Source organism: Panthera pardus, unplaced genomic scaffold (assembly GCF_024362965.1).
Source record: "Panthera pardus isolate Hobbes unplaced genomic scaffold, ASM2436296v1 HiC_scaffold_6, whole genome shotgun sequence".
NCBI lineage: Eukaryota > Metazoa > Chordata > Mammalia > Carnivora > Felidae > Panthera > Panthera pardus.
Window position 1 is genome coordinate 130,929,704 of NW_026526991.1, and position 23,048 is coordinate 130,952,751.

The 23,048-nt window shown below is 42.8% G+C and overlaps 1 protein-coding gene across 14 annotated transcripts in view; it reads right to left on the reverse strand.

The window, feature by feature from the left end:
- The window catches only part of CELF2 (CUGBP Elav-like family member 2), an 832,193-nt gene that overhangs the window by 182,827 nt on the left and 626,318 nt on the right, over positions 1-23,048 (reverse strand). The gene's annotated exons all lie outside the window — the stretch shown is intronic.

Below are 23,048 nucleotides of genomic sequence, written 5' to 3' on the forward strand. Positions count from 1 at the left end.
CATAAAGATCTTTTGGCTCTCTTGTGGCTAAGCTGGATCTCCAGACACAGGGGTCCCACGCCATGGCCTGTGGCCACACACAGTGTCCCCTGTGCATATACGATGGTACATGCGTAGGAGTAGTGAAGCCAATACAAGACTCCAGGGTTCAAAATCCTCTCCGTGTCCCTCGACCGTAAGGAATGATCTCCAAGCAAAACAAACCATACAAAACAAACCAAAAACTATCAGTAACAACAATAAAAGCCTATAGCATCAGCATCATCACACGCTCTCATGCTCCCTCATTTCCCTTCCTGTTAACCCACCCACGGAAAAGGTATGAAAGGAAAAGTAACTCAAGAGCACATAAAACCCAAGATGCTAGCAAAAGGATTCTTTCATAGGGCCACTTCTGAATCTGGAGAACACAACGGGGAAGTGATAACGTTTAAATTTAATAACTCAACGTGAACTACGGGGCTTGAGACTGAAAACTTTTCAGTTGAGGATCAAGGAACATAATACGATGGTACTAAAAACTGGATGAGGAAGCATCTGTGGTCATGGAAACAAAAAGACTGTCCACAGCATGCCTTTGACCAATCAGTTAAATATCCTCAACCTCTTAGAAGCTTACTTTGGACTAGCAACCCTAATTTCCTTTTGTTCCTGTTAGAACCTTTCACAGTTTCCCATCAATCTTAAAAGGCTTTGGAGAGTCCAATCTTGAGACTAGGAAGTCACCTGCAATGATTATTGTTAGTATTTAAAAATCACTGAAATAATTACTGTTATCTTTAATAACAACACCACAAAGCATATTACAATAGTTCTTCAATATTAAAACGATAGCTCTAAACTGGGGCAACCAAAATTACGATCATAATTTTCCGGAACTGACAATATTTGCTAAATAGACTCCTTGAAGAGACGAAGGGTACACGCGTGGGAAATAAATAGGAGATTATAATTTAGCGGCAGAACTTTAACAGTGAGTTCAAAAGTGAAAGCAGGAAAAAAATTGCTGCCTAGGTTTTTTTTGTTTGTTTGTTTTCTTCTCATTGTTGCTTAATGTTGAGAGGCTTGACCACATTCAGGCGGCCCAGCTTAAAATGACATGCAGGCAGGGGACAGGTGACCACCGTGACCAGCAGAGCCCCACCGTCTGCTTTGAAAGGTATCACAAACAGCTGTCCAATTTTGTGTGTTAGTTTTTATAGACAATGTGACAAGGACAATCAACTCAAAAAACTGAAGAGGTATCAAGCCATTAAAAACTACCATGAAAGAGGTCTTTCCAAGATAACGTGGAATAGATCGTAAATTCCTCCGGGACCCGGGGTGATAGGGTTCGTGCTTATACGAAAATGGGACACACTTATTACAGAAATAGTACTGCAGTCAGTAACTATGCCAAAAAAAAAAGCATGAGGATTTTGAGCCACGGAAAGCATGGATACCTATGGTCTTGCCTTTGGCTCTGGACTTACTTTGAAAACCATGAGCTGTTTGCTTTCCTAGAAGACTGATGGAAGGAAAGCGAAACTACCTGGAGAGATTCGTGTCTTCTGTTACTGAAAACAACAAGCAAAGAGAAACACGATGGACTCTGAAAGCTGAAAACTCATCGGGGACAGGATGACACAGGAATTTTAAAAACCACCACCCAAAACGCTATGAGAATGATTTTAATTCCCCTCCCAAGGTCATATGGCACCAATTCTGGAAACCACACTTCCCCTGGGAAATAGAACTGTGTGAGGGCTCCTGTGTCCACAGTATCAGGAACACAGTTCACAGCGCCAAGTCGCTGGGATGACTCATTCTGGCAATGAGCTGACCCCACAGAGTGCACCTGAAGGCGTGAACACCTGAGGACATAGCGCTTTCCTATCGGGGGAGAATCCAAGATGGTGAGGTCACTTCCTAATCACGTACCGATGACTACACATGTGCTTTGAGATCGGTTTGTTTTTGAGGCCCCCATGCAGAGGTGTCTCTAGAAACGTAAGACATCAGGATCTCCGCGGACAGCTTAGCAACCTTGCACCTCAGCACACAGGGACTGTGAGCATAAAGCACGGGAAGATCTAGAAGGAACAGAACACTAGATGTGTCCTGAAGCTATGCTCAGGAAGAGCAAACCCTGCATGTTTACTTCAGACACTGCTTCTGGAAATCCCGCCCCCTTTGGCCACGAGGCTTACAGTCACATGTACAGCATTTACGACAAGGATGTGTTCTTTGGGAATTTTCATCTACAGGACATCGAACCTAAAGATCGGTGGCTTCAGCTGTGTGGGGAAAGGTGACGAAGGCAGGGGATCTCCTTAATATGGACATTAATAATTTAGGTGTGCGAAGGAGGCGTTGGGCGTAAATCAGTCGAAGGTTCCCTGGTAAATGGGTTACTTGTGATAAATGGGTTCTAGCTAGGAGGCAGTTCACCTGTGAGTCTGGAATGCTATTTGCTCAGGCAATTTGTAATTCACTAACTGGACATCATTGACAGGCTCCAAGGGTAGTTTTTGGTTTGTTTTTGGGACGACAATCGACAACGAGGGCAACTCACTTGGCCGACCGGAGGGAGATACTGTCCTTTTTTCTTTTTTTTCTCCTTAATTAACAACAACATTCAAGACCCTGACAGAGAATAATGGTGAAATAAATTATGGAACCACTTATGTATGAAACCATACATTATTAAAACTACTCTAAATGGGTCCTTAATCTAAATAAAGATGGTCATTTTAGGAAGCCAAGCATCTCAAGAATTAGAAAGGACACAATGTTATTCTGACCCAAAATATAAAAGGCGTGTCACTTTGCCAGTCGGCCAAAGTATCAACTGTCCTTGACTTTTATTATGATTCATGTATGTCTCTAGCACTCCATGAGTCTCAGCTTCATTTAGTCACAGCCCTGTATTTCTGTTGGCTAAAGACAGGAGAAAGAAGCAATCAGGCAAAATTTCACTTCCACTATTTACACTTTGCGTATCCCAACCAGTCAGCAAAAGCAAGTCCATCCTTTCTATATGGTGCCAACGAGCCTGCGGACCACCTCTGGCAAAGCATCAGTGATGCACGATGATGCATCCCAGCGTAGGATTCTCTTTGTAGCTAAAAATACTGACTTTAGGATGGTTAGAATACCTTTCGCTCCACTCTAGAACCCCTTCCGTGTAACTTTTATTTTAACCTAACATATGTATACTATCTCTGACTCCATTAGGCCTATGGCCATTCTGATGTGTGGCTCTCCACGGGGGAGAACCTTCTTTACGTGACCTCTGCCCCTGCTGAGAGGGAGGAAGTCTCACCACGTGGGGAGCTCAGGGAATGGGAACGACTCTGCTTGGCCACTTTACATACTTGTGGTCAGGTGTTTGTAAAAACGAGTTTTCAAGGGACACAGTAGCTTGCGATCTCCGGTCTACGCCATGGAGATAGATATGATGAGAGCAGTTTCCTCCCAATAAAAGCAGTCAACGGTGATTATATACACTCCTGTAAATACAGTCCACATTCAACGCAAGAGAAATTCACTTGCCTCACATCTATTGCCACGTGATTATGAAACACTGAGCTCAATCGTTTTAACAGGCTTACCCTACTTAACAAAGACATCCTGGTTTGTATGCATGGGGGCCACGCTCAAAAAGGCTTATGGGGACAAGCTTTGCACAAGCATTTTATTTTTTAATGACTGTAGAAGCTCTTGGGGCTCATCATATTAAAAGAAACAAAAAGGGAGGGAAGTAGCATTGGTTTTTAATTACTTCTACCTCTGAAGCTAACATCTTAAAATAAGGATTCTTTAAACACTCAGAAACCAACCCAAGTGCAGACTTTCTGACTTGGCCGGCCGTCAGTGTTCTGCTCGTACCCACTGCTGCAGGCATGAGAAGATTTCTCACTGACGGGACAAGGCAGAAACTAATAAAAAGTTGAAATTCCTCTCTCCAAGGAATCCTCCTTTGCGAAAAACAAAAACCTGAAAATCTCAAGAAGTGGTTTCTCTTCAACCCATTGCTTCCTGTTCATTTCTATGTCATCATCCCCTAAGCAGAGGGCCTGTTACATACAAGGGATGGATGGATGGATGGATGGATGGATGGATGGATGGATGGATGGATGAGACAAATAATCTGTCTCTTCAGGTCCTGATCTAAAATCCTAATGACTCCTTGTGACTTTCATTAAGGCACCATTTGATCTGAATCCAAATTTGTAAAACTATATCTACCATTTTGGCTCCGCCCTTTTCTTTCCAATAAACATCCATTCTGATCCAGTTCTGTCTTCAATGTGCTATGGCTTTGGGCTGCCTGCTAAAGTGCCTTAGGTTTTTCACCTAAGATAGATGTTGGAGATCAGGCAAAGATAAAGCTACGTGGGTAAGTACACTTAGGGACGTGGCTGTGGCTTGTAAATGGAAAATGAGCTATTTAATGACATGGACAGTCAAAGGGCCTCTGCATTCAGAAGCAAAGAATCCGGAAAAGACCTCTCAGATTGTAGGAAAGATTCCATTTGTAGGAACGTGAATGGCACCAATTCACACATGGAACACTTAGGCACGTGGTCCCCAGGGACTGATAGAATGTGGTTCGGTGACTCAACAATATACTTGTCCAATGTGTTTTGTGTGTAAGTTTCTTCAGCCAGCTAAGGAAAAAGAGCAGACACCAAGGCCACACAAGGGGCAGGAAGCACTAAGGCAAAGAGGGAAAACAAAGTTTCTTATTTGCATTGTAAGAAAAACGTTTCCTCCCTTTATCATGAAAGTTTGACTGTTTAAATCGTCACCTTGTACACCTTAAACTCACACAACGTTATGAGCCAAGGATATGTCAATAAAGCCAGAAGAAAATTCCAAGACTCTGATCATTCAGACCCGAAACGTAGCTGTGTTTATTATTTTATCCATTTAATTTTTTTTTACAACATGTGCAGAGACCCAGACACGTTTGTCATGTTAAAGGAAGATCCCTTAGTGAAAAGCTTCATCAATTACACATGGAGCCTTTTTGGAAAAATTCATATGAATGCATGTAAAACACCAAGATGCCATTGGCTGAATCATTCATTCACTCATTCATTCGATATTTACTGAGTGTCTACACAATACTACGGACTCTTTCTCGAGGTGTGATGAATGGGAAAGAGGGAGGGTGCTGATGCTAGCCAGGCCCCAGCTGACATCCCAGTGGTGCAGCTACCCTGCTACCTAATCCTGGGGCAGTTACTCTGAGTCCCAACACCTTTAGCCAGAGAATGAGTATGAGGACACCTGTCTCTGTGCTGTGGTCAGGATTAAATGACATACGGTACCTGGAAAGAGTACAGGTGCTCTCAGAACGTCTTTAATTTTTTTAGTGAAGTCGTTACTGGAAATCCAAACAAGTGCATACATCAGTAAGGAGTAATCGTTTCTCATGCAGGGTAAGCAGCAGTAGATACAAGCCACATTGCATTTTTAAAAAATTTTTTAAATTCAGTTTTGAGAGAGGGAATGAGCAAGGGGCAGAGAGAGGGAGAGAGAAGTGGGGCTCATGCTCACCAGATGTGGGGCTCGAACTCATGAACCGTGAGCTCATGACCTAAGCTGAAGTCAGATGCTTAACTGGCTGAGCCACCCAGGTGCCCCTAAAAGCCACGTGAAAAAAAAATTTTTTTTGTCAATCTTTACTTACTTTTGAAAAAGAGAGGGAGAGACAGAGCATGAGCAGGGGAGGGGCGGAGAGAGAGGGAGACACAGAATCCGAAGCGGGCTCCAGGCTCCGAGCTGTCAGCACAGAGCCCGACGCGGAGCTCGAACTCATGGACCGTGAGATCACGACCCGAGCCAAAGTTGGATGTTTAACTGACCGAGCCACCCGGGCACCCCTAAAAGCCACATTTTAAATGGAAGCCGCATCCTCAAACAGAATCCCAAGCACCCAAGATGCTCAATGAAACTTAGCTAGCATTCAAGATGATGCCAAAGGAGGAAGAAAAAAGCCCCTTCTTCTCTGCTAGAGAGGCCAGGCTGGATTGTTCGAACCCTGCTCGGTTGCAAGGCTGTGCCACACGGGCTTGAAGGGAGTTCACGGCCATGCTCTCTCTGGGCAGTGCCCAGGCATCTCCCCGCAGCTCACTTCCTCTCTGTGCTTCCTGCCTCAGCATCACCACCTTTCCTCAGCAGCTGATGTGAGAATATAGATTTCCCAGAGCAATTCCACCCTTTAATATTTCCACCCACCAAACGGTTCTGGGCGAGCAACCTTACCTGATTCTCATATTAAATGTAATCACTCACCAGGCAATCACGCTTTCGAACATGGGAGCCCCACATACAACCTGCTATTATTTGCTTGGTCAGCACAAAACGCCATCTCAGAGCGGCTTAGGAATCCTGATGCCCCTGGAAACCTATCTGAAGCGCAGCCAGCTCTGACAGGGATACATAAAAGTATCTCTGCCACACAGATGCCTGAGACTCATTTGTAGACCAATTACGAGACTGGAGCGGCAGCACTGTTTTACATTTGTTCGGTTTTGTATTTTTAGCCCCGGCTTTTTCCTTTCGTGGATTATGGTAAATACAACATTTGCTTCCAGAATGTGGGACTTGCTAGGATCATAAAGGAAAGTGCCTAACAAGCAGATTAGCTCTGGCTATTGCATTATAGGGATGCAGGCAGTTACACTAAGTGGCTTCCTTTAGCCATATTCCAATTCTGTTGAGCCGCCTTGCTTGGAAACACAGAGATAAACAAGGGAGCCTCAGTGCATCGTGCGTTCTCAACTCCTGCCCCCCCCCCCCCCAGTTGGCACATCCCTGGGGGGGGCTTCGCTCTGGAGGAGGAGGGAGAAGGGTCTTTAAAACAAAAAAAGTCTAGTTTTCTGTAAATTTGTTCCTCAAGTTTCTTTCTTCCTTTACCAGTGTGTAATCCGCTTTCTCAACATCAAGCTAGCAAAGGAGTCTGGAGAACCGAGTAAAAGCAGCATTCTAATTCTCCTGGAAACTACATACTTACCCACTTCATAGAGCCAAACATTAAACATTTCCTATGTTGGGCTGTGTTTTGTCCTGAGCGGATGACATTCCTTGGGGCTCCAACTCCCATGGCTACAGCTATTAATACCACATCAAACTACAATTTGTGGACTTTGCCTAATTGCCCAACTCCACAAATCACTATGAGCAGAAGGGACACATTTTCTTCTTCTCCTCTTCCTCCCAAGCCTGCTGCTTTTCTGACCTCGCCATAAATTAGCGAGGTACTGAGTTGTAAATGCAGAGCCGCGGATGTCTTTCAGAGGCAATTACACTGAAACTTTGTTCCGACATTATGAAATGTGGCATTTTCACTAGATAATGTCCATATTAAATGCACCAACCAGAGGCCTAGAGAGCGAGCCTGAAAATGAAAAGGAGATGGGCCACGTGGCCGAGCATTAACTGTGGAAATGCGGCAAGGGGCTCTCGGGCCACATGGTGATGCCACTGAATCCACTGAATATATTCAAGAGTGGTCACCTGCAAGTCTGTGCATTTTATTGAACAGTTCCCCTCCTCTTTTCTGTTTTTTTTTTTTTTTGAAGAATAAGATAAAGACATTTCACCACTCTGAAAATTAAAAAAAAGTCAGGAGGTAGCCTTTGAAGAGAAATATATTTTAATAAAAGATGACAATAAAAGCAAAGAGGCTTCCTACTGTAAAGAAGGGCTCCAAAGAGCACTGCTATGGTTGATGCAGGGTTCTGGCTAAGACCGCTGCCTTGGTAAGGATTTTGGAACGGGGAATAAACAGCGTAACATGTTGCGGGGCATATTAAACTGTGTGTGGGGCTGAGGTCACCGACACGAGGCAGGCAAGAGATGGGGCCAGGAGGGGGAAAACATGATACGCGTATTAGAAAACGTCCAACTAACTCACCTGGGGTGAAGACCGCTCCAAACACAGGTATTCTAAATGCTGACGAAGGTAGGTAGATAATAACAGCAAGAAATATCTGGTGTGAGGGTGCGTTAGGCGGGCCAAAGTGTGGCCTCAAGCGAACGGAAAACCAAGCACAGAAATCTTAAGCTGTGCTGGCAGAGTTCCCAGGACCTGGAAAAAGGTGCACTCCAGCATTTCAAGAGGTGGAAGATTTTCAAATATAGAGGAATCATGATTTGTCCTCTTATTTGAGAGAGAGAGAGAGAAAGGGGAGAAGAGTGTGGGGGGGGGAGAGACAGAGATAGTGACGACAGACAGAGAGAATCCCAAGCAGGCTCCATGCTCAGCACGGAGCCCGATGTGGGGCTCGACCCCAGGACCCTGGGATCGTGACCAGAGCCGAAATCAGAGTCGGAGGCTCAGCCAACGGAGCCACCCATGCGCCCTAGAATCATGATTATTAAACAAGAACAAAATACTGGATTGAACTGGGTGTCAGGATCAAGAGACAGAAACAGAAAGAAGATCCTCAGGAATTGGTGGGCCAAGGACACCACTGGCATCTCAAATATCTAAGTGACGTGGAATCCAAGAGTGACAGCTGGAGCACTCCACAGAGAACAGGAAAAAGGGAAGGAAGGAGGAACGCAGAAGTGCTCATGCAGAGGAGGGCACACCTTGGCTTTGTTGTAACTCCTTCCTAACCGACTTGACCTTAAATCTCTCTTGCCCGTTCATTCTATGCTTGGTTGCCGAGTTCTTTCTGTCGAGCATGTATTTCTAAGTCTCTGTTATCACTTTCTCTTCAGGATGGCCGATATACCTTTAAAATTTTTTGTTGATGTTTATTTTTATTTTTGAGAGAGAGAGAGAGAGAGAGAGAGCGAGTCAAGAAGGGGCAGAGGGAGAGAGAGGGAGACACAGAATCCAAAGCAGGCTCTCGGCTGTCAGCACAGAGCCCGACATGGGGCTCGAACCCACAAACCGCAAGATCATGACCCGAGCCGAAGTTGGACGCTTAACAGACTGAGCCACCCAGGTGCCCCAGGACAGCCTATGTACTCTTAATCTTGACATTCAGATGATTCACCCTTGGATCCAAGTGGTAATACCAGTTCTTTCCCTATTTCCCCTCCAAGAACCCTCAGGCACAAGCTTTTATATCCTGTTGTCTGCCTTTGCACATTTCTTCATTCATTTCTGTACTCTAGAATTAGCTTCCTACTCCATCAAGAAGCAAATTACCATTCAAGATATAGAGAGTGATTAATTCTTCTTCAAACTAACCATACAGTTCTTGTCTACATAAGCCATCTGATGGGTAATCACATTTTACGTAATCTCGTATATTTTCATCTTATAACCTAATCATAGTTACCTAATCATTGTATTATTTAACAAATGGGCCTGTGTGGTATAGTGGCAAGATCCCATGCTACAACAAAGACCTTGGCTGGAGTTAAAACTCTGCTTATAAACAGGGCCATAGAGCACAGATAAATCTGGGGTACAGTCTTTCATTAATAAAATGTCGCTGTAAAAATGTGATACATCACTGTTGCTTTAAGGATCAAAGGAGATACTGTGTGTGAAAGAACTTTTCCAACTACGACAATATTATACAGCTGACCCCTGAACAACACAGGTTGGAACTAAACGGGTCCACTTATACACAGATTTTTCCCCCTATAAATACAATATAGTCCTGTCAATGCATTTTCTCTTCCTCATGATTTTTCTTAGTAACATTTTCTTTTCTCTAGCTTACTTTATTGTAATGATATAGAAAATAATACACAGAGCATACGAAGTATGTGTTAATTGACCGTGTTATTGGCCAGGCTTCCTGTCAACAGTAGGCTATTAGTAAAGTTTCTGGGGAAGTCAAAAGTTTATGTGCCTTTCTGACTGCATGGGGGCCGGTGCCGCAACCCCGCAGACTGTTCGAGGGCAAACCGTATACTATTCCCTGGGTTTTCACTTTTTCCCCATCTATACTCTCAATGTCTTGAGGGCAGGAGCCAGGTCTAACAGTCCTTGGGATTCTCGACTTCATCTATCAAGGCACATCAGGATCTAAATAAATGCATCAGGAATTGAATAAATATGCAACGATGCTCTATTTTGCACTACAAAGTCTACAGCAAAAGGCCCGAGGAACCAAGGCCTGTTGCTTCTGTATCCCCTACGCTCCAGGGTTGCCTGGTCTACACCACACTTAACTCATCTTCCACTTGGCTCTCATGGGGAATCTTTTGACAACGCAAACCTGCCTCTTGTTCCAGTTCCTTTTGATTATCTTCAAACTCTTCAGAATGATCAAAACCTTTTAGGATCTGGTTTGTGGCTAATTCCGTAGTCCCTCCATTACCGCTTTGCACACCCCTCAAAGTATGCTCCAGATCGACTGGATCCGGTAGATGGAACTCCTCTTCCGCTGCCCTACAGTGTGAGGCTGCCTCAGCTCCATTCATCTGGTCAAATCCTATTTGACCCTGAAGCACTCTTCAGGGAACTCTTCTCTCTCACTCCAGTCCCGACTCCAGAAAAGGTTAGGGAGCTCTATACTTAGTACCCCAGTACCGGATCTAGGACTTTGGCTTCCTGACAAATGGGGCATGCCTTCAAATATTCATCCCCAGAGCTCAGCACAATGCCTGGCAAAGGGCAAGGGCTTAAATTTGAATAAATGACCCTATGGATGAATTTTTTTATATTAAGTTAGCAACTCTATTTTTTTAAAAAAATGTTTTTAACATTTATTTATTTTTGAGAGACAGAGCATGAGTGGGGGTGGGACAGAGAGAGAGGGAGACACAGAATCTGGAGCAGGCTCCAGGCTCCAAGCTGTCAGCACAAAGCCTGTCGCGGGGCTCGAACTCATGAACCGCAAGATCATGACCTGAGCCAAAGTCAGTCGCTTAACTGACTGAGCCACCCAGGTGCCCTGCTACTCTATTTTTAATGCAAATAAATGATGGACATTATTTCAGAAAATTATAATTTAACAAATGTGAAGATATTACATCTCAAAGCACTAAATTTATGTGATAAACAGAATTCAGTATTCTGTAATTTTTTCAACATATCAAAACATTTTTTTTTACGATCAAAAATATGTTCTTATAAAATGAAAGGAGCCTTGTCAAAGCACATGCAAGCAATGAAGAGAGTTGCCTGAGGCTAAAAGGTAGACCAGGGAAGAATGGAAGATGATTCTGTGTCCACAGTATTTCACAGAAAAGCATGCTACACAGACGGAACAGGCCATTTAAACATCAAGGGATGAAGTCTGAAGTGTAATTCCTGTTCTTTTGGGTACCTATGCACGGGGAAGCATAAAAACCTACCAACCAGATTTAAGGCAAGTTAAGTTACTGTTCAGTATTTCTGATTAGCTGATTTAGCAGTAAGGCTGTCGTCTAAGACAGAATGTCGAGTTCACCATCCCCTAAAAACTGGAAGAGTCCATTTTTACCTCTACTTGAAGTGAAATCCCAAGAAACTGTCCCCGGGTTAAAGTCCTAGGAAATAACGCAGATGGGAAAGTGAAGGTGGCTTAGTCTAGAGGTGTAACAGTGGTGACGGAGGGAGAGGATCAAGCAGGGAAGGCAGTAAGGAGGATTTATTGAGGCTGGTGTCTGTGCCTTGAGGGAGTATTTGTTGATAAGACATAACTGAATGATGAGGCCTAATTTAGGATGCTGTGTATGGAAAGGGCCAGGCGTACAGAATAGGTATTTGTAGAACTAGGATTTATAGGATAAGGCAAGTAACTAGATGTGGGGGGGGGGGGGGAGGGAGAGATGAGGAAAGAGGTAAAGATTTGATAGGTTTTATAACCTAGAAGACTCCAGAGGATTCCTCTTAGCTTTCTGACAATCATGGTACCCCAAAGGAGGGACCAGAATAATAACAGAGAAACGTATGTATTAATCGCACTGAAATGGCGCAAAAATTGTTGATAGTAACTTCTTCCCTGTAGGTTTTGCGTTTTCATAAAAATTACATAATCTGTGTGCAAGTTTCATCTCAAAAAGTAACTGAAATATTTATAAGGAAACAGTAATATGGCCCCTTTTAGCACATAATGCTATTAATATTCATGTCGGGTTTTTTAGTTATTTAAAAACATTCCTCAAAAAAGTAGATCAATGGTTCAAAAATCATCCTGAATTTTAACAGGATTTTTCTCATTCTTTTAAAGCTGTTTTAAACTATATTTTTGCAAAGATAAGCCTTCCTCAAATGTAATTTTTATAATTTAAAAATTTACAGTTACAGCTAAAGTTTGAAGATTCATAAAACATAATAAAAGGATTTACAGATACTGGCAAGCTACAAAATTCTGGTAATCTTTCTCCCCATTGTTTAAAATTGTACCGATTTCAATACAAAAGCAGCATTTGTTCATTTTGGTTTCTTTACAAGAAATAGTCTCAGAAGCACTGCTGTTTCTGTGGATATTCTCTAGATGGGGTGGTTGCAAAATTCTCAACGTGATGATGGTAATTCATTTTCATGACTTAAGTAATTGAGCCTATCTTTAGAGTTATTAATTATAATTACATTATACTGTATTTCCAAAGGAAAATAGAACAAATAGAATATAATCACTCCAACCATACTGTAAAAAAACAGTAATTACATATTAACTCCCATCAGTTTCGTTACATACCACTGCACTTAATTCCTTCAATACGCTCGAGGCTCAAGTTAACATGATACGCATGGACTTTCCCTCTTTTCCAACCAAGGTCCCATCTTAAATCATACATTGTTTAGGAGGGAGAGAATGTGGCTCTGTTTAACACGCTCAAGAGATGGTTTCCTAATGAACACCCGCCATTCATTTTAGCATCCTAGCTTCCTAAAGGAGAATAAGGCTTGACATACATTCAACCAAAGCGGTTCATCATACCGGCCCAGATCTTTCTACCATAGACATCCGGCAGCACACATTCAGGCTAATCTCTTCTGTTAGATTATAAATTCTTTGAGGGTTACCTTCATTTTGGTAACCACCATGGCATTCTGTACCATCCTGCACATTCTATGCTCTTAGAACCTGTGTCTGTGGAGTGAATAAAGTTTCTAAAGGAAACGACGCAGGACAAGCATGTAAGAGCTGTGTTACCTTGAAAAGCATGGGACACTCACGAGTTCCCTGTGAGTCAGCTGAAAGCTGGGCCTGGGTGGTCAAGACCTGTTGAATGGAGCACCAAGTGTCATCCAGCATGGCCCAGTCCCCTCTGGGGCCTTAGGCCTTAGCCTTAGGGCAAAGGTAATTCTATTCTGCATCTCAGTTCTTTTTTTTTATAGAAACATTCTAATATTTAAAAGGTACACAGCTCCAAACAGCAACAGCTAGTGGGAAGTGAAAATCCCATGATTCCTACTGCCAATATTTCCATGCTTCTTTTATGGGAACTGCCTTAAAATTTGCTTCCGTACAGCTTTGCAGTGAGCTAGCTTTGTTCAAATTATCGTTACCAGCCAAAATGGAGCATATGTACTGGTTGGTGGATCCACTAGTAAATAATGCATTTGTAAATTCCTATCATCCTTCGGGTATATATTACAATGAGACACATTTGAATTTTCCCAGATTACAGATACATCAAAGAAAATGGATAATTCTATTACAAAAAACTCACCTGCTTGTTGCAATACATGTAGAAATAGTTGTTGAAAAAGGTCGTTGTTTTGTAGAACTTAATTTGCCTTACTTTTCTGGGGGAAAGGTGAATAAATAAATATATACTGGGTGCTTCTACCTAACAATAAATAGTGGCAAGGATAATCAGAGCTAATATTAATTGAGAGCTTATTTTATGTCAGGCCTTTGGGTAAGTGTTTAACATCCATTAACTTACTTAATGTATCCTACAGAGCTACTAGGCAGGTATTATTTTGAGGCCGTCTTATACTTGAGAAATACGAACCTAAGAATGAAGTCTAACGGCCACAGAGTGAAGTGAGAGAGCCATGACGTGAACACAGAACTGTCTGACCCTAAAAACAATGCACAGCATCGTACTTACGCACAGCTCTGTACTGATCTGATGTGGCCTCTACCCTTTGGGATTTATAAGCATCCAACTCCTGAAGAAGGCACCTTACGTTCAGAGTCCTTAAGTCACAAAAAGGCAATCCCCGGAGACCTACCGAGGCACATCACGTAGGACATTTCTGACTCACTCTAATCTACCGACTTCTTTAAAATTCCCAAGAGAGGATGTTCTGGTATCCTCGGCAGCACAAACCTGTACCAATCTCTAATACCTCAAATGATCAAAAAAAAGCTCCTATATCATAACTTTTATTTGAATTGATGTATTCTGGAATCACATATTTTCCAAACGTGCCTTTGTTCTCCTTGGATTTTTCTTATGTCTGTATGTGTGTACATGTGCGTAACACACACACACACATATTCATTCAAACTAGGGAGCATTTAGAGAACCAAAATGCTGATTTTATCTGAATATACCCTTACATAATTAGGTAATTGACCCTTACTTTATGGCTGGATAACACGAAGGCAGCGGAATGACATGCTGTCTGAAGCAGAGGTGGCCTCAGTTTCAAAAAATTCCAAATAACCTATAGTGTAATATGGAACATTTTAAATGCTACTTAATATTATCTGCTAACTTTTATTAAAAAACTCATCCAGTAGGATGGACTCAGCATGGGGAAAAATCCAGATAAAAGGAGAAGAGCTAATGTCCCAAAATTTGATGGTTACTTAAGTTAGTACCACTCACAATTAACCATGTACTTGACCGTGGTTTCTTTGTTACGGTATTTAACTATTTGACTACTATTAACTTTCATACACGCTGTTCTCCCAAGCAGACTGTAAAGTTCCTGGAGCCTAGGAGCCATGTTATACTCTCTATTAGCTCAAGTGCTTGGCACAGTGCCTCTCTCTGAGCAACAGAATAAACACTGGTTAACTGGCTGATTGGTTCGAAATGCCAGCTCCAGGTTTTCAGGCATCTCTCTGAACCTTACCATCCAAAGCCGAGTCACATTTCTAAACAAGTGCAGAGCAACACATTCAGGCTCCACATCTGCTTCTGGGCATTTCTCTATTCCCAGCATCTAGCGAAGTGCCTGGTACATGCGAGACTGTAATAAATATTTACTCAACGGATGCAACTGTTCTCAAAGGGCCAAAAATCACCTAGAAGCTTAGAAGTCCAAGATCACAGGCCTCACCCCCGAGAGTCTGATTCTGGTGGTCTAGGGAGAGATCCTAGAGTCTGCACCAATGTCCCCAGGGATGCTGATGTTTACAGAACTCATACCAGTACCAACCTTATCCATCTGCTACCAGGATTCTGAGAAAGGTGTTTGGTCAGAGCAGCCTACGCTATGTGGTCAAGATGCGCGGGAGAAATGCTGGCCGATTTCATAAAGGGAAGACCAATGAGCAAGGTTGTAAGTGCAGAGCAGCTGAGAGGACCCCTGCTCTGTGATCCTGTTTTGTTATCTCTTGAGAAAGAAGAAAAAAATGCGGACATTTAGAATATTTCTTAGAAAGGCAAGGGTCCTCTTTTAGCTTAAGTCACAGGCACTGACACAATCATTTTCCTTTTCAGAAAGTCTGCTCACTAAATAATGAACTGTAGCAGGGACAAGTTGGAAGAAATGTGTCTTTCAAAGAGGCAAGTTCAATTTTTTTTGACGAACCAAAAGAGACACAATGTACAAGCCGTGTACTTGGTCCGGGCTCCTGACCTCTGCAATTTCATGTCATGCACCAAAAATAAACAAAAAAACAAAGAAAAAAACCAAGTTGGGGAAGGGAGAAATTGCTAAAAAGCGGTGTGCAGGTTAATATATGCATATTAACGCGTATGCATAAAATGCATAGGAATGATTTTTAAACAGGCACGGAAATATGGATGGCACGGGGTGGGGGGGGTGGTGGTGGAACTAGGCAGTATTTTAAGCTAAGACGGCATAAAATGTCACAGTACATTGTAGCAGAACTGGACGGTGCAGGTCATGTGACTTCTTGGGAGAAAATGTGCATCAGAGCCGGGACCAGGGACCCTGCCTTAGTCTTGGGATCACTCAACTCAAAGCATCAGTCAGTACGGACGCTTGCTTTTTACGAACTCTGGAAAGCTGCAGAAATTCCATTTCAGGATCATATGAGAACCTCATGTGATCTGGGTTTTAACCACTCAAGCCAGAGTGCATTCACATTCAGTTTTTTTAAAAGGAAAGGGTTTCAATTCCTATCTGTGGACACACGTCCCTTAGGTTTTCCAGTTCTGCCCATCTCCTCCGACCAGGAGGGGCTCTCTGCGCACGGTGGAGGGTGTAGGCAAGGCAAGTTACCCAAGTATTCCCGATTCTCTCCTCTTGCCCTACTTTTCAGATCCCCCCCACCAATGGAAGATACAATTATTACAAAAAGCTTTCGTTGCAAAGGTTTGTGATTCAGGAGGCACGCTCATCAAGGTGCCGGGATGGTGGTGACGTGGAGACACACAGCCGCTGCCCTCACGGAACAAGCCTAGCGTGGAGGGCCGGCTCACCCATAGGTAAGTACGAGAAAGAGGACTGCAGAAAGGAAAGGCCCATGATGCCTCGGGAGACCCTAACAAGGATGCCCAAACAAACCCAAGTCCCACACCTTCGGTCACGTTGAGAACTGGTTCTAAGGAAAGCCTTCCTATGGCTGTCTCAAATTCCCAAGAGGCACATCTTCTCAGGTGACACCTGACTACTGCCTCTGTCATCACTGGTGTTTTCGGAGCACCCGAGAGCAAGTCCGTCGTACCTTTTCACTATGAATAAGCAGAAGTGCGGGGTCTAAACACCGCTCTTGGAACAGCAACGGGGAACAGCTCACGGGGAAGTGGGAGAGTGCAGTTCTCCTTGTAGTGGAATCCACTGTTTCCTGGCGCTCAAATATTTGGCTTTATTGCAACATGTCCTTCATTCAGGCAAGAGACGGGGAGGAGAGTAGTATTCACCTCTTTAAAGGAGTATAATAACATCCTTAGTAAGACACGTGCAAGTATCATTATGCCCATAACTCTACACCCTACAGAAAATAGCCAATGACATAAATATCTAACCAAAAAAACCAAAAAAACCCAAACCCCAAGAACCTATGTGTGTCAGAAAAGGCAACTGTGAAGCCATGACAAGCTTTGCTGCACAAGTGTCTCGTTCTTCAGTCTCTGCCTCGCACTCGCTAACCTGGGACAGGGGCATCTCTAAAGATTTCAAAATTCTTTGCAGGTTCAGTCCTGAGGAACGGCGACTTCTCTTCAGCGAGGCAGCTGTGTCTTCCCCAAGGAAGAGGCTGGGTCAGGGAAGGCTAGGAAGTCAGGCAAGAAGTATAGATGCTCCAGCATGGGTCTGAGGGTGCAGCACAGAGGTTACTCGCCCTTTTCACGTTCAGATCTCCTCTACAAAGCAGAGACTGCTCCAAGGAGCATCACAACCAATTTGGATACTTACTGGATCAAACACGGGGATACACATACGAGTGGGAGTGGCCTCATGGACATTATTCCCCTTTTGTTTTGAAGAAACAGGAGGTTGGCTCTTATGTCTAGAGGTTAGCATAATCTGCGCCTTCACGTGTGTGTACAAGACTTCTTCGCAATCATCATTATTGTGACCACCGTAAATTGCATAATAACCGCAGAAGCCTCTACACTGTAAAACGTGAAGAACCATGTACTTTTATTGCTGTTCTGGGTACCAAAGCAGATGCTGTTGGATCAAAGAACCAGTATTTTGATGGAGATAAAGGTCAACATGTGAATAAAGGGGCCAGCATTTCATTGGTGGAGAATGAGTATTTGAATCAGGAGACCCATATCTGAATGGGGTACACTTAATGGCTCTAGCTTTCCAGATGCTACCTGTTTAAAGAATTCTGATGATCAAAGGTAAGAAATCTAGGTTCTTGACACCTGTCGACTCGGGGTTCCAAAACACTGCTATTTTTACTGGCTGCCCTTTTCCTTAATGGCTCCTTACGCACTCAAGGATCTCCTTAGGAGAAATAAGATATAGCCATCTGCCTTCCTTCTTTGACTTTTGGGTCGCCTACCGAACGACAGAAAGCTCACGGGAATTCTAGGGTAGAGCGTACATGTAGCCTTGCTGTGTCCATCAAGCTACTTATAGTGTTCCACCTTCAAACGTAACAGCACTAATTAATGGCATCTTCGACAGTCACATGTGGGCCAACATTTCTGCCGTCCCTTGTAATAACACTGTGGCTTGTATAACCACGGGTACCAGAATCCTTAGGTTATTCAGGATCTTTATCTGGCCTGTTTTGAGGCTGAGAGACTTTAGCTGGTGCCTGAACAGGGCAAATTTCACTGTACAAATGACCAGTGTTTTGGATGCACGATTAACAGAGGCCCCCGGGTCCACTTGGTGGCCCTGTTTTTCTGTGTTCTAGGACACCCTTTGGACATGGGATTAGTTAACACTCTGTCCATTTTTCTCCTAGGCAGGCATTTAGCATTGCTTTTCATTTAAGTCTTTTGCCGCTGGAGTGATTTTGCTGCCGTCAGACTGTATTATGGATATTAGGTCTTGAATGAGCTGTAACTTTCTGCAATTGAAAATTTATAACACAAAGACAATTTCATTGGGCTCTGTCACTGTTTAACACACAGTCCCTTGAGTACTCAGGATCATGTGGGTTTCTACGACATTACCTCTACTGCCCACATTTGCTGAATTACAAAGTTGGTTTATTTTCATTCCTTGGCTATGCTCTCGAGCCATTTCAGCTTCGCTGTGATAAGAGTATGTCTGTATTTCCCCCTCCCCTTGAAATTCTACCCTCATGTAAACCAGGCTTTTGCGCGTGTAAAAGTATAACCTGCTTGTAAAAACTGGTGCGAATGGACAATAAGGTAACAATAATTAAAACTGGCCTAGAAACTTATTTTAGATAAGAGATCTGTGGCCAAAAGCAAATCTTTTACAAGAACATGAATGATTTTTCTCTTCCTTGTAACAGACTACACGCTGGCGGACGTGTGAATGGCAGCGAAATTGTTAAAAACAAAGCAGGAAGGACTGACACGGGGGACGTGGATAAAGCAGGAAGATCTGAGGGTAACTCAACTGGGCCCACATTTACACACAGACATAAACTGTACGTTCTGTTAAAAGAAATGTATAATAATCACATCTTCCACTTTTTTAAAAAAAAATTAGTTTTATCATTATTGCAAGATTTAAAACTCAATAGCCATCCAAATTATTACTCAAAATCTGTCATGAATTCTTCCGGGAATTGGCGTCAGAAAACCGGTTGCTGGCTTTTATGTCAAACCAGCTGCGAGACCAACATCCTGGGCAACCCTTCAAATGATCTCTCTCTTTGCCATGCAATCCTTTCTTTCCCTTAAGAAATCACCAAGACCAATTTACTACCGAGCTACAACCAGCTACAAAGTATATCACGTGGGGAACATTTTGTTCTCCCCATTCATTACAAGTCAGCAAGCATGACATAGCTGAGAATGGGTCATCCTGGTTGACGGATCCATATGAGCAAAGTACGTAGACAATGCTGGGGAGGTAGCCGCAGTCTGAGGAACAGCGGAAGATCCGTTATCCACAAAAATCGTGGCGGTTATTTGTTATCTTTGGATTTCACAAACCGTTACAAAGACTGGTATCTAAGTCAGCTTTCAGATAACTTACCAGCAGTTAACTGGAGCCTTTCTCAGCTAGGAGGATGCATCTCAGAGCTTAAAATTTAACAACTCAAGTCCTGCAAAGACAGCAGGGCATTTTTTTGCTAAGTGACCAAGCATACGAGGCCCATGATGAACCCCCCAGGGGTTCTCATGCCTCTTGGTACAGTGTATCCCTCCACGAAACCGAACCTATGAGAACTGGCTTCCTTTAGGACATACTTAAAGGTACTGTGATCTTTGAAACTGTCTTCCTTGTCCTTAGGCTTCTACACATTCACTGCAATCCCAATCAAAATTGCACCGGCATTCTTCTCAAAGCTACAACAAACAATCCTAAAATTTGTATGGAACCATGAAAGACCCAAGAAGCCAAAGTTATGTTGAAAAAGAAAACCAAAGCGGGAGGCATCACGATCCAGGACTTTAGCCTGTATTAAGGCATCATGACCCTAACTCACTTACCGTCCTGCCAAGTTTTTGAAAAAGTCACATAGTCAAACTATCAAGCTGTTTTATTGTGAACTGTTGTCAGTGGAACTGAAATTTGATGCAAGTTATTTTGTTTTACAAAACTTTTTCATTAAAAACCGTAACTTAACACATAACAACAGCTGAGACTGTCTTGGGACATTCAGTGAATATCTCTTTGTGAGTAAGTCAATGCACTAAACCACAGTCTTAGGGGTTTCTCATATTTCTAATGTCGGATCCCCTTTCTCCATGTTTCAACATCTAGTTGTGACTAAACCAGTAGTGAAAAGGTAGAGCAGAAAAGAGAAAGGAACTGACATTTAGTACGCTAATAACAGACTAGGTTTCATTAATACTTATTCACCCAACAATTACTTGTTTAGTATTTACAAATATAAATATATATGTACAAGCACACCTAAAAGTACGCAGGCATAAACAAATACACATCTGCAAATGCACACATACAATGCATACACATACAGATGCTAAAGAATAAGCTAGTGGCACTTTGAGGAATAAAAAAAATACACTGTACTCCCCAAAATAGTAATCTTGTTAGAAATATGAAAAAACATTCTTACTTCAGGACTCATTAATACAAATATATTACATATATATATATTACATGACTGCAGAGCAAGCATGGTCCATAGGGTCTGTACTAAACTGTAAAGTCAAACACTCAGATTACTACACGGCTGTAGGAAATATAAAATGTTAACCACTAACAACATGTACATCATAAAACTGGCCACAGATATGACTGTTTCTATTCTCTTACTGACACACTGCATTTCATGTCTCCACACTGACTGAGACACAACTCTGTGAACGTAAATATTAGCTGCAACCAGAGCTAACCAGGGGAAAGGCAATTTTTTTATACACATCGTTCATGTTTCGATGTGTGTTTTTTTTTCTTCCAGAAAACAGTTGAAAAGCTGATACCTGTATCCTGGGATAACTACAAAGACACACGTGGGTATGTGTATCTACTTGTACGTATAATGCTATCTTGCAAATTTCTGGAGCTATGTCAGACTCCTCTCTTACTCCTACTTTGCTTACTACTCGAATCTAATCTGCAGGGGCTATATTGATATTCTCGTAAGTACACTAGTCCCTCGTTGGGATCTTGAAACCTATGAGCAGTCACACGTCGGCGAGCGCTTCACAGGTGCAGGGGATGATACGGGGTTCTGTAAGGGTTCAAGACTCCTCGGTTATTACAAAGGAATAATAATCATTAATAATATTAGTATACATTATCGTACAGACTACAATAATAAAAAGGTGATGGAAATTAACACAGGACACAGAACTGGAAACTCAGGTACAGGTATTTCTCTCCTCGAAGACACTGGGCATCGTCAGTGAATTCTTGACACCTGGTCGTGGTTTTCTACACAGCACATTCTAGTTACTCAAAGGAGGGGAAGACAGCTCTAGCTGCCAGCATCACATGAAAAACAGTTAACTTTTTTTTTTTTTTTGGGTCAAATGGAGACAAAGATCTTATTCTGAGTGATGGCAAGAAGATTTGAGGAAATATACTGAAAATTATAAGCGGATGTTGACAGAAGAGTAAGACGAACAGTTTACTCGGGTAGAAGCCACACGAACCCAAAGGCTGCGAGTTTAAAAACAGGAAATTCGAGTGAGCACAGGGCATTACTCTGCTTGAAAAACAGCAGACGTATAAATTAAGTTGCCAAGGAAGACATCAAAAACAAACAGTATAAATGAGTTTTAGGAGACAAGTAGACACTTTAATGGGGGCAGCAGGGATTTAAGGCTATAGTGACAAAGGAAGGAGGTGGGACAGAGACACCGAGAGGTGACAGGCAGTGTGACAAAACGCCACCATCACTATTTTAATAGCATCGACTCTGGACCACTGTGCCATTTTAGAGTAACTGGAAATGAAGAAGCCAGGTTATTGGATAATAGATCATTGGTTTATTAAAAACAGGAGCAAAAGGAGACACTCAATCCCTCACAGGAGGAGTATTTTCAAAATTTAGTCGAGAAGGGTGAGTTATTTTTTCTGAGTGATGCGGTTGCTTGTGTGAGACTCTCATTTTTTAGCGAATTACCCATCCTACACCTGTCTCTCCGCATCAGTGTATCATACCCGGAGGCCCTTTCCCTGTGGCCACATCACAAAGAACCCAAGTCTGAATAATCCCAATTCCCGGCCCACACGAGTGCAGATGGATATCCAAGCAGGTTAATGGTACAGATGGCAAGAGAAAGGACTGTCCTTCCCGAGCCAAGGGTAGGACGCTCAGGAGCCCATCTGGGCAAGTTCCGGCCATTTCCACCGCTGATCAGGTCAGTTTGGAGAGAGAGAGAGCCTGTTGAACCTGAAACCATCATCCTTAACGGTCCACCTAAGTGGGTCCCATTAGAAAGCGAGTCACTTAGATGGAAGCTATTTGCCAAACAATGTTCTGCAGTGTGAGGGCAAATTCTGCCCTCAGCCTGTTTGTCATCTACTTGTCGGTCGGGGAGAGAATTTCAGTTAGCGGTTTCCTTCTCCCTCCTGGTCTACAAGAAACCACCTCATGCTTTTCTTCCAAATGAGCACAAGTCAATCAGAGGAAAATGTTATGTTGTCCATAAGCTACAGAAAGTAATTATTAGAGGAATTTCAGAATATATACATTTTTGAAATATATATCAAAGGGCTTTTGAATCCATTGAGCATCTTTTGAAATTTCACATGTGATGAGAGACTGTAAGCTCCTTGAGAGGAACCAAAAAGACTGAACCAAAAAGAACCACTACATACCCTGAACTTCTCGCACTGCTGGGCACAAAGCAGGCATCAACGAATAGGTGTTCGACAAATAAATGAATGAGTGACAACGCTTTACTAAGTGCTGCATCAGTTTCTGTTTTGGATACGAAGACACCAAGTGAATTACATGCATTATTTGTATTGCGAT